The 10435-nt window shown below is 42.3% G+C and overlaps 1 non-coding gene across 1 annotated transcript; it reads left to right on the plus strand.

Moving 5' to 3' along the window:
- The first annotated feature begins 7866 nt into the window (after window positions 1-7866).
- Window positions 7867-8576, plus strand: LOC120966861 (uncharacterized). The gene is made up of 2 exons (XR_006665768.1): window positions 7867-8025; window positions 8200-8576. It is a non-coding gene; the product is annotated as an uncharacterized protein (transcript).
- Window positions 8577-10435: the final 1859 nt, after the last annotated feature.

The following is a 10435-nucleotide window of genomic DNA, read 5'->3' on the forward strand; positions in this document are numbered from 1 at the left end:
TAACAGTTAGCTGTAGCGCCGTATTAGTAGCGCGGCTGCCCGCGCTGCTGATAGCCTCAAAACCGGTGCTACTACTAGGGTTTTCCCTAGTAGTGAAAGGAAAAACAAAACTTATATCAGGAGATTTTGACATGTAAAATGGGGATAATTCCCATGAAATACCTAGGATTACCAGTATCTGAAACCAGATTAAGAAATGTTCACTTGAATTGTGTGACTGAGAAGGTAGAGAAAAGATGTGGATGTTGGCAAGGAAAAATGTTAGGGTCTATAGCTGGGAGAATTACTCTAGTACAGGCCTGCCTAACTAATACCCCTCTCTTTATGATGTCTTTGTATCCCATACCCAAAGTGGTGATTAAAAAAGTAGACTTCTATAGGGCTAGACTAGTTTGACAGGAAGATGAAGATACTAAGAAGTATCACCTGGTGAAGTGGGACACTTGCTGTCTGCCCAAAGATGTAGGTGGTCTAGGGATTATAAACCTAGAAATGATGAATATAGCTTTGCTTGCCAAATGCTTATGGAAAATGGAGACTGGAGAGGGGCTATGGCAAGATGTTATTAAAATAAAATATGGGGGGGGGGGATAAATGCTTGTCCAGTGATATGTCCATTTTGCATCATGCTTTTATATCGATATTTATTGCATTATGGGCTGTTATTACACATTATGTCACAATACTTATGCCTATTCTCTCTTATTTTACAAGGTTTACATAAGGAGGGGGAATGCCGGCAGCTGGAATTCTGAGCTGGAAAAGGAGCAAATATTAGAGACCTATTCTGCACAACTCCAAAAGTCCTGAAACTCCATGAAAGTTATTTTTGGAAATAATAAAAAATATTGAGCGGAAGAATTACGTCAGGGGGGCCTCCACCTGTCCACGAGGGTGGGGGGCGCGCCCTACCCCCCTGGGCGCGCTCCCCTGCCTCGTGGGCCCCCTGTTGGCCCTCCGGTGCCCATCTTCTGCTATATGAAGTCTTTCGTCCGAAGAAAAATTATAAGCACGCTTTCGGGACGAGACTCCACCGCCACGAGGCGGAAGCTTGGCGGAACCAATCTAGGGCTCCGGCAGAGCTGTTCTGCCGGGGACACTTCCCTCCGGGAGGGGGAAATCATCGCCATCGTCATCACCAACGCTCCTCTCATCGGGAGAGGGCAATCTCCATCAACATCTTCACCAGCACCATCTCCTCTCAAAACCCTAGTTCATCTCTTGTATCCAATTCTTGTCTCTAAGTCCGGGATTGGTACCTGTAGGTTGCTAGTAGTGTTGATTACTCCTTGTAGTTGATGCTAGTTGGTTTATTTGGTGGAAGATCATATGTTCAGATCCTATATGCATATTAATACTCCTCTGATTATGAACATGAATATGCTTTGTGAGTAGTTACGTTTGTTCCTGAGGACATGGGAGAAGTCTTGCTATTAGTAGTCATGTGAATTTGTTATTCTTCGATATTTTGATGAGATGTATGTTGTCTCTCCTCTAGTGGTGTTATGTGAACGTCGACTACATAACACTTCACCATTATTTGGGCCTAGAGGAAGGCATTGGGAAGTAATAAGTAGATTATGGGTTGCTAGAGTGACAGAAGCTTAAACCCTAGTTTATGCGTTGCTTCGTAAGGGGCTGATTTGGATCCATATGAAAATGCCAAGTTGTTTAAAGAAAAATTTAAAAGATGGCATGACAAAAGGATACAAAAGCGTGAGTTTAATGTAGGTGATTATGTATTGCTATACAACTCTCGTTTAAGATTTTTTGCAAGAAAACTTCTCTCTAAATGGGAAGGCCCTTACGTTATCGAGGAGGTCTATCGGTCCGGTGCCATAAAAGTCAACAACTTCGAAGGCACAAATCCGAAGGTGGTGAACGGTCAAATAATTAAACACTATATCTCAGGTAATCCTATAAACGTTGAAACCAATGTTAATGAAACCGTAACCCCAGAGGAATACATAAGGGACACTTTCCGGAACGTCTCAGACTCCGAAAAGGAATAGGTATGTGGTACGGTAAGTAAACCGACTCCAAAACAGTTCTAATGGCAATTTTTCTCTGTTTTGAAATATTTAGAAAAATAGAAAAATAAGAAGCAGTCCGGGAAGGACACGAGGGCTCCACGAGGGTGGAGGGCGCGCCCTACCCTACTGGGCGCGCCCCCTACCTCGTGGGCACCTCGTGTGCTCTCTGGACTCCGTTTTCTTGCACGATACGTATTTTGGTCGGTAAAAATTCATTATATAATCTGTCGAAGGTTTTGACTCCTGTATCACGCAAATATCCCCTGTTCTTGTCTCGAGCTGTTTTTCTGACAGATCTAGACCATCATGACATCTCCAAGTGCCCCCAAGGACAAGTTCTTCGAGAAGGTCATCAATCCCTACCTCGCGGAGGTGCTGCAACACCCTCAAACCATTGAGTTGCATGAGGGGGTGCTGCACATCCGCGATGTTGATGGACCGAGGAAGACCGGAAGCATGGAGACAAGGCTCGAGGCAATGGAGCAACAAGTTTTCAAGTGCCAGGAGATGGTGGAGCGTGGACTTGACTCCAATCACATGATGATCGCGGAGTTCACCAACAACCACAAGCTCGATGCCAAGGACATTGGGGAGGCCATCTGCAAGCTCCACGAGAAAATCGAGCATCTCCAAGCCCAAATCTATGACCTGCAAAACCCAAACTGTGAGTATGAATATAGATTCAAGAGGATGAGTTTGGCTGCAGATTTAAGGATCCCGGAGACTCGATCATCCTTCTATGATGGCGAGCCTATGCCTTGGAAGATGGACGACAAGCCTACATCATCAACAATCCCTTCACCAGCAAAGGAGACATAATCATATGGGTATGGGCACTCCCCTTGGCAACTGCCAAGCTTGGGGGAGATGCCCCGGTATCGTATCACCATCACACTCCTATCTTTACTGTTTTTCTTAGTTCGATCCTATTAGTAGTATCTTGATCTAGTAGAATAAAGTTTTGGTATGATCTAGTTTTGAGTTTTGCTTTATGATCCCTCTTTGTAATCGAGTCCGTAAGCTATATAATAAAGATTAGTGTTGAGTCAAGGGCTTGATTTTCTTGCTATGATCTTGAGTGAATAAAAGAAAAGAGAAAATAATAAAAAGAAACAAAGAGATCATATTGATCTTATTGAGAGTAATGACTTCACATAGAAAGAGTATGATGATTAAAAATTGTTGAGAGTTGACAAACATAGCCTTGGTCATCGTTGCAATTAATAGGAAGTAATAAAGAAAGAGAGGTTTCACATATAAATATACTATCTTGGACATCTTTTATGATTGGGAGCACTCATTAAAATATGATATACTAAAGAGTTGACGTTGGACAAGGAAGACAACGTAATGGGTTATGTTTTCTTATATCTGAGATAAAGTATATTGTCATGGATCATCGAACATGTTGAGCTTGCCTTTCCCCCTCATGCTAGCCAAATTCTTTGCACCAAGTAGAGATACTACTTGTGCTTCCAAAAACCCTTAAACTAGTTTTGCCATGAGAGTCCACCATATCTACCTATGGATTGAGTAAGATCCTTCAAGTAAGTTGTCATCGGTGCAAGCAATAAAAATTGCTCTCTAAATATGTATGATTGATTGGTGTGGAGGAAATAAGCTTTATACGATCTTGTGATGTGGAAGAAATAAAAGCGACGGACCGCATAATAAAGGTTCATATCATAAGTGGCAATATAAAGTGACGTTCTTTCGCATTAAGATTTTGTGCATCTAACCCTAAAAGCGCATGGCAACCTCTGCTTCCCTCTATGAAGGGCCTATCTTTTATTATTATCTTCTACCTTATGCAAGAGTCATGGTGATCTTCACCTTTCCTTTTTATATTTTATCCTTTGGCAAGCACAGGATGTTGGAAAGATCCTGATATATATATCTAATTGGATGTGGGGTAGCATGAGTTATTATTGTTGACATTACCCTTGAGGTAAAAGGTTGGGAGGCGAAACTATAAGCCTCTATCTTTCTCTGTGTCCGGTTGAAAGTCCGTAAGCACAAGTATTGCGTGAGTGTTAGCAATTATGAAAGACTAAATGATAGTTGAGTATGTGGACTTGCTAGAAAGCTCTGACATAGACTCTTTCTGATGTTATGATAAATTGCAATTGCTTCAATGACTCAGATTATAGTTTGTTAGTTCTCAATAAAGTTTCTGATTCATACTTTGCATTGTGAATAGATTATTACTTGAGCATAAGAAATCATATGACAATATCCATATATGTTGCTGTTATGAGAATAATCATGATGCCCTCATGTCCGTATTTTATTTTATTTTATCGACACCTCTACCTCTAAACATCTGGACATATTTATCGTTATCGGCTTTCGCTTGAGGTCAAGCGAGGTCTAAGCTTGGGGGAGTTGATACGTCCATTTTGCATCATGCTTTTATATCGATATTTATTGCATTATGGGCTGTTATTACACATTATGTCACAATACTTATATCTATTCTCTCTTATTTTACAAGGTTTACATAAGGAGGGGGAATGCCGGCAGCTGGAATTCTGAGCTGGAAAGGAGCAAATATTAGATAGCTATTCTGCACAACTCCAAAAGTCCTGAAACTCCACAAAAGTTATTTTTGGAAATAATAAAAAATATTGAGCAGAAGAAATACGTCAGGGGGGCCTCCACCTGTCCACGAGGGTGGGGGCGCGCCCTACCCCCCTGGGGGTGCCCCCCTGCCTCGTGGGCCCCCTGTTTGCCTTCCGGTACCCATCTTCTGCTATATGAAGTCTTTCGTCCGAAGAAAAATCATAAGCAGGCTTTCGGGACGAGACCCCGCCGCCACGAGGCGGAACCTTGGCAGAACCAATCTAGGGCTTCGGCAGAGCTGTTCTGCCGGGGACACTTCCCTCCGGGAGGGGGAAATCATCGCCATCGTCATCACCAACGCTCCTCTCATCGAGAGAGGGAAATCTCCATCAACATCTTCACCAGCACCATCTCCTCTCAAAACCCTAGTTCATCTCTTGTATCCAATTCTTGTCTCTAAGTCCGGGATTGGTACTTGTAGGTTGCTAGTAGTGTTGATTACTCCTTGTAGTTGATGCTAGTTGGTTTATTTGGTGGAAGATCATATGTTCAGATCCTATATGCATATTAATACTCCTCTGATTATGAACATGAATATGCTTTGTGTGTAGTTACGTTTGTTCCTGAGGACATGGGAGAAGTCTTGCTATTAGTAGTCATGTGAATTTGGTATTCGTTCGATATTTTGAGGAGATGTATGTTGTCTCTCCTCTAGTGGTGTTATGTGAACGTCGACTACATAACACTTCACCATTATTTGGGCCTAGAGGAAGGCATTGAGAAGTAATAAGTAGATGATGGGTTGCTACAGTGACAGAAGCTTAAAACCCTAGTTTATGTGTTGCTTCGTAAGGGGCTGATTTGGACCCATATGTTTCATGCTATGGTTAGGTTTACCTTAATACTTTTGTTGTAGTTGCGGATGCTTGCAATAGAGGTTAATCATAAGTGGGATGCTTATTCAAGTAAGGGCAGCACCCAAGCACTGGTCCAGCCACATATCCAATTATCAAAGTACTGAACGCGAATCATATGAACGTGATGAAAACTAGCTTGACGATAATTCCCATGTGTCCTCGGGAGCGCTTTTCTCTATATAAGAGTTTGTCCAGGCTTGTCCTTTGCTACAAAAAGGATTGGGCCACCTTGCTGCACTTTATTTACTTTTGTTACTTGTTGCTCGTTACAAATTATCCTATCACAAAACTATCTGTTACCTATTATTTCAGTGCTTGCAGAGAATACCTTGCTGAAAACCGCTTATCATTTCCTTCTGCTACTCGTTGGGTTCGACACTCTTACTTATCGAGTACAAAAAAACCTGGAGAATCCCAGTTTTGATCTAGTCTGCTGAAGATCAAAGAAACTTTTTATAGATTTGTTAAGAAGGAATTGGGAAATGGGGAAAATACCAGATTTTGGGAAGATATATGGTTGATGAAAAAAGTTTGAAAGATGCCTATCCTAGGATATATGATATTTGCTTTGATCATAATATTACAGTTGGTGAGGCCATCCAAAAAGGGTGGAGAGGTTTTTGTTTCAGAAGGACCCTACATGGAGATTTAGAGCTCTGGAACAATCTAAAAAGTAGATGTGAAGAGATTGAAATGAAGGAGGGCAATGATAAAATAATATGGTCTCTGAATGCAAATGGCAAATTTACAGTGAAATCACTTTATAGAAAGCTGGTGGCTGATGGACTCAGATTCCCACAGAAATTTTTGTGGAAAATCAAAGTCCCAGCAAAAATTAGGGTGTTCCTTTGGCTAAGCGTTAGGAAAAGCATACTCACTAGAGATGCGTTGCTGAGAAGAGGGTGGAAAGGGGAAAAACTGTTTTGTGGGAAAGATGAATCTGCTGATCACTTGTTTTTTGCTTACTCAGCGGCTTCTCTGATTTGGAGTTTGATCAAACGTACCTTTGGTTTGAGGAGAACTCCTCTGTCAATGCAAGAGTGCCTTGGATCTTGGTTGAATTCTTTTGGGAAAGATGATAAAAAACTTGTTCTGGTGGGGATTTCTGCAATTTGTTGGGCTTTATGGAAATCTAGAAACGGGGTTATATTTGAGAATAAAAAATCTCTGATCCTATGACTATAATCAAAACAATGACACATTGGATGGTGGATTGGTCTATTTTGCAGATAAAGGAGCAGGAAAAAAAGGTGCTGGAGTTGGGGGCAAGATTGCTAGAACGGGTAGCAAGTGAAGTCTACGCGGCCCCTCAAGGGTGGAGAATAAATGTGCTGCGCCTGGAATGAAGGAGAACTCTTCCCTGGAGGACGACTAGACGACGTTGCTTCTCACTTCTTTGCTTTCGTTCGCTCTCTCTTTTGCGTAGTTTGGTCTAGATCCTGGATGATTGTAATAACGTGGTTGGATTGAAATGTTTAGTTTGGCAGAACTGGTCGTTGGGTGAGGGGTGTGGTCTCAGCCTGGCTGTTGCTCACCCCCTCGCCTACCTGTGGGTTTACTTTCAGTCGGTGTCCTGTAGCTCAAGAACGCGATGGTTTTCGTTAATGAAAATCGGAGGGGTGCGAGCCCTTTTTTTATTGAAAAAAAATCCCCTTATGTTGTGTGGCATTTATACTCCGTTCCTAAATATTAGCCTTTTTAGAGATTCCAAAGCGTTCTACATATGAAGCAAAGTGAGTGAATCTACACTATTAAATGTGTCTATATACATCTGTGTATAGTCCGCATTGAAATCTCTAAAACGGAAGGAGTAGTTAGAGGGTGCTTGGATACGTTTTAGTCTCATGACTAAAAGTAGTGGGACTAAAACTTGTTAGCCTCACTCATGCTTGGATCCAAATACTAAAGAGACTAAAATCAAGGTAATGAGCATTTATTATCCTCCAAACCCTTCAATCCAGGACTCGCCTGTGTTGGAGAGGAATTAAATGAGGAGAGAGAGGACTAATCCACATTTTAGTAGAGGTATCCCTGACTAAAAAGTTTTAGTCTCAAGACTAGTTTTAGCCCTCTTTAGTCAGGGGTGCTTGGAATTTTAGCCTCTTAAAGAGACTATTTTTAGTCAGCCTAAAATAAGTCCCTTGGATCGAAGCACCCTCTTAATTAACTAAGTTTAGGAGCACTGCAACTCCAGAAAACGGCTATGGTTCCTACAAGTCGATTGACCCGTGAATCACGTGGTATGGCGTCGCCTTCCATAGCAGCAGTACGTGTTATCCATCACGAAATCCAGTCCAGCCAAGCAGTATCTTATCTCGTGTATCACGCGCCCGCCCCTGGCCCCTGGGTACATGCATGCATGTGAGGGCATGCATCTTCTCTGCACATAACACACTGCCGCATATATCGATCTCCCCTATAAGTAGACATCCATGCAATGTGTTTATGCAGTAGCAAGTTACCAACCAAGCTCAGAAGATTAAGAAACAAGCTTCTTGAGGTCCATTTAGCCAGTGAGTCGGATCACAAATACATATCCCATCTGAATTTTGTCGATCAATCTTTAGCTAGCTAGCGTATTTTGCTTATTAGAAACGCATATTGCTATGGATGAATTAGTTTCAGTTTTGGTGCTACTTTCACTGTAAGACTGACGTGTTTCTAGCTTTTGGAAAATTGATTTGTAGGCTGGTCCATCAACGATGAGCTCCACAGATGTCCCAGCTGGCACCGGAGGCCTCGCCGGTGAGTCGTGGCAGAAGTCCTGGCCAGAGGTGGTGGGCAAGTCCATAAAGGAGGCCAGGGAGATCATTCTCAAAGACAAGCCTGACGCCGATATCGTCGAGCTGCCAGCCGGGTCGCCGGTGACCCGGGACTTTAAGCCCAACCGCGTGTGCATCATCGTCGATACCGTCGCCGAGGCACCCTTCACTGGCTAGCTCTAGCTTTGCAAGCGCGAAGAAATGTATGCGTGCCCCATCCATGCATGCGCATGAATAAGTTTTTAGTAATTGATGAATAAATCCTGGCATGTCGAGCATCAGCATGGCATGGATTTGTGTAACTTTTCGTTTCGTCTACCTTTTTTTGAGAGAGAATCGTTTCATCTACTTATGTCTACGTTGTTTGTGCTTTGGACTAGTTCCTGTTTGAAAGAGTACTAGGCTTGTATCTGAGTACTCATTATCCACAAAATTAGAGAATGGCATGCGCTACCTAGTCCTTCCACGTGGCAGTCCATTTGGTATCCTCTTTGAAACAACTTCGTTGCTGTACAAACCATGCATGCGTTCATGTTCCATTTGATTCTTCCAGACATGCAGACCACCATATATACATGGATGACAGTCAGTTCCAAATTTGTCATCATCATCATCATAATCAGTGAGTTTTACTTGCCTGCAGTATTCTATCACTGAAACCATTTAGATTGAATATCAGTTTTTACTGTTGGTCTCATGCGACCGGATCTTCATCGCTATGAAGTTGCTAGTGGTGAACTATCTCGTTTTACACAATTAGTCACCTGGTGATAAAACTGTGAGATTGTATCGAAGCGTCTCAATGCCCATACACAAGCACCCTCATGGTATATATTGATATTGTGGTTTGTGGTACAAGAAAGGGTTGTTGGGATCAACCGCATGAGAGAATACAGGAGGTTTAAGATAGAGATAACAAGAATAAGAAAGAGATCACAACTATCTCTAGTTCCAACTGAACCTGCGTATAGCCTCCTGTACCTACACTAGTAGAAAAAGGGTCCAATGTGAAGCACATTAGTGCCGGTTTGATTTTGAGCCGGCGCTAATGTGTCCATTAGTGCCGGTTCCAACGGCTAAGCGGGCGGAGATCATTAGCACCGGTTCGTGAGCAACCTTTAGTACCGATTCGTGTCACGAACCGGTACTAATGAGGCTGCCTCAGGTGGTCAGGCTGGGGCCCCACGAGCACCTTTAGTACCGGATCGTGCCATGAACCGGTACTATGGTTTCTTAGTAAGCTGTTTTTTAGTCCCACCACGCGAAGAGAGAGGCACTAGGAGCGGTTTATAAGCCCTGAGTGCAGAGACGATGAAGGAGAGGCGCAATGCTCATCTGCACGTTGCTTAGCTTTAAGCCTTGAGGAATAGTGTAGACTGCACGGAGCTATGTGCAGTGCAGTTTGCACTATTCCGAAAGGCTTGAAGCTAATTAACGAGCATTGTGCCTCTTTTTATCTTTAATAACTTATTACAACTCCGGACTTCTTGTGTTACGGCAAAAACTGGACGCACTTCGTGTACAAACTGGACAATCTCTTTCGAAGTATCAAGGTTTCTGACGAGAAGTCATCTGTTACATGGGCACTTCATTTTTTTAAACTTATTACAACTCAAGACTTTTTTGTGTTCCGTATACACCATTCAAAGCGACGTCATCAATTTTCAAAACTTTCTGACATCATTTGCTATTTTTTAGTCATTTACCGATATGTTTAGAAGGCTAAATGACCGTTAAATTGAAAATCACTACAAAATGAACTCTGAAAATGTCGAAACTTGGCATGGTATCATCATTTCACCCACATAGCATGTGCAAAATAGTAGAGAGGGTTACGGCAAAAACTGGATGCACTTCGTGTACAGACTGGACAATCTCTTTCGGAGTATCAAGGTTTCGGACGAGAACTCATCTGTTACACTGGCACTTCATTTTTTTAAACATATTACAACTCCAGACTTTTTTTGCGTTCCGTACGCACTATTCAAAGCGATGTCATCAATTTTCAACACTTTCTGACATCATTTGCTATTTTTCAGTCATTTACCGATTTCTTTAGAGAGCTAAATGACCGTGAAATTGAAAATCACTACAAAATGAACTCTGAAAATGTCGAAACTTGGCATGGTATCATCATTTCACCCACATAGCATGAGCAAAA

Source organism: Aegilops tauschii, chromosome 1 (assembly GCF_002575655.3).
Source record: "Aegilops tauschii subsp. strangulata cultivar AL8/78 chromosome 1, Aet v6.0, whole genome shotgun sequence".
NCBI classification, from domain to species: domain Eukaryota; kingdom Viridiplantae; phylum Streptophyta; class Magnoliopsida; order Poales; family Poaceae; genus Aegilops; species Aegilops tauschii.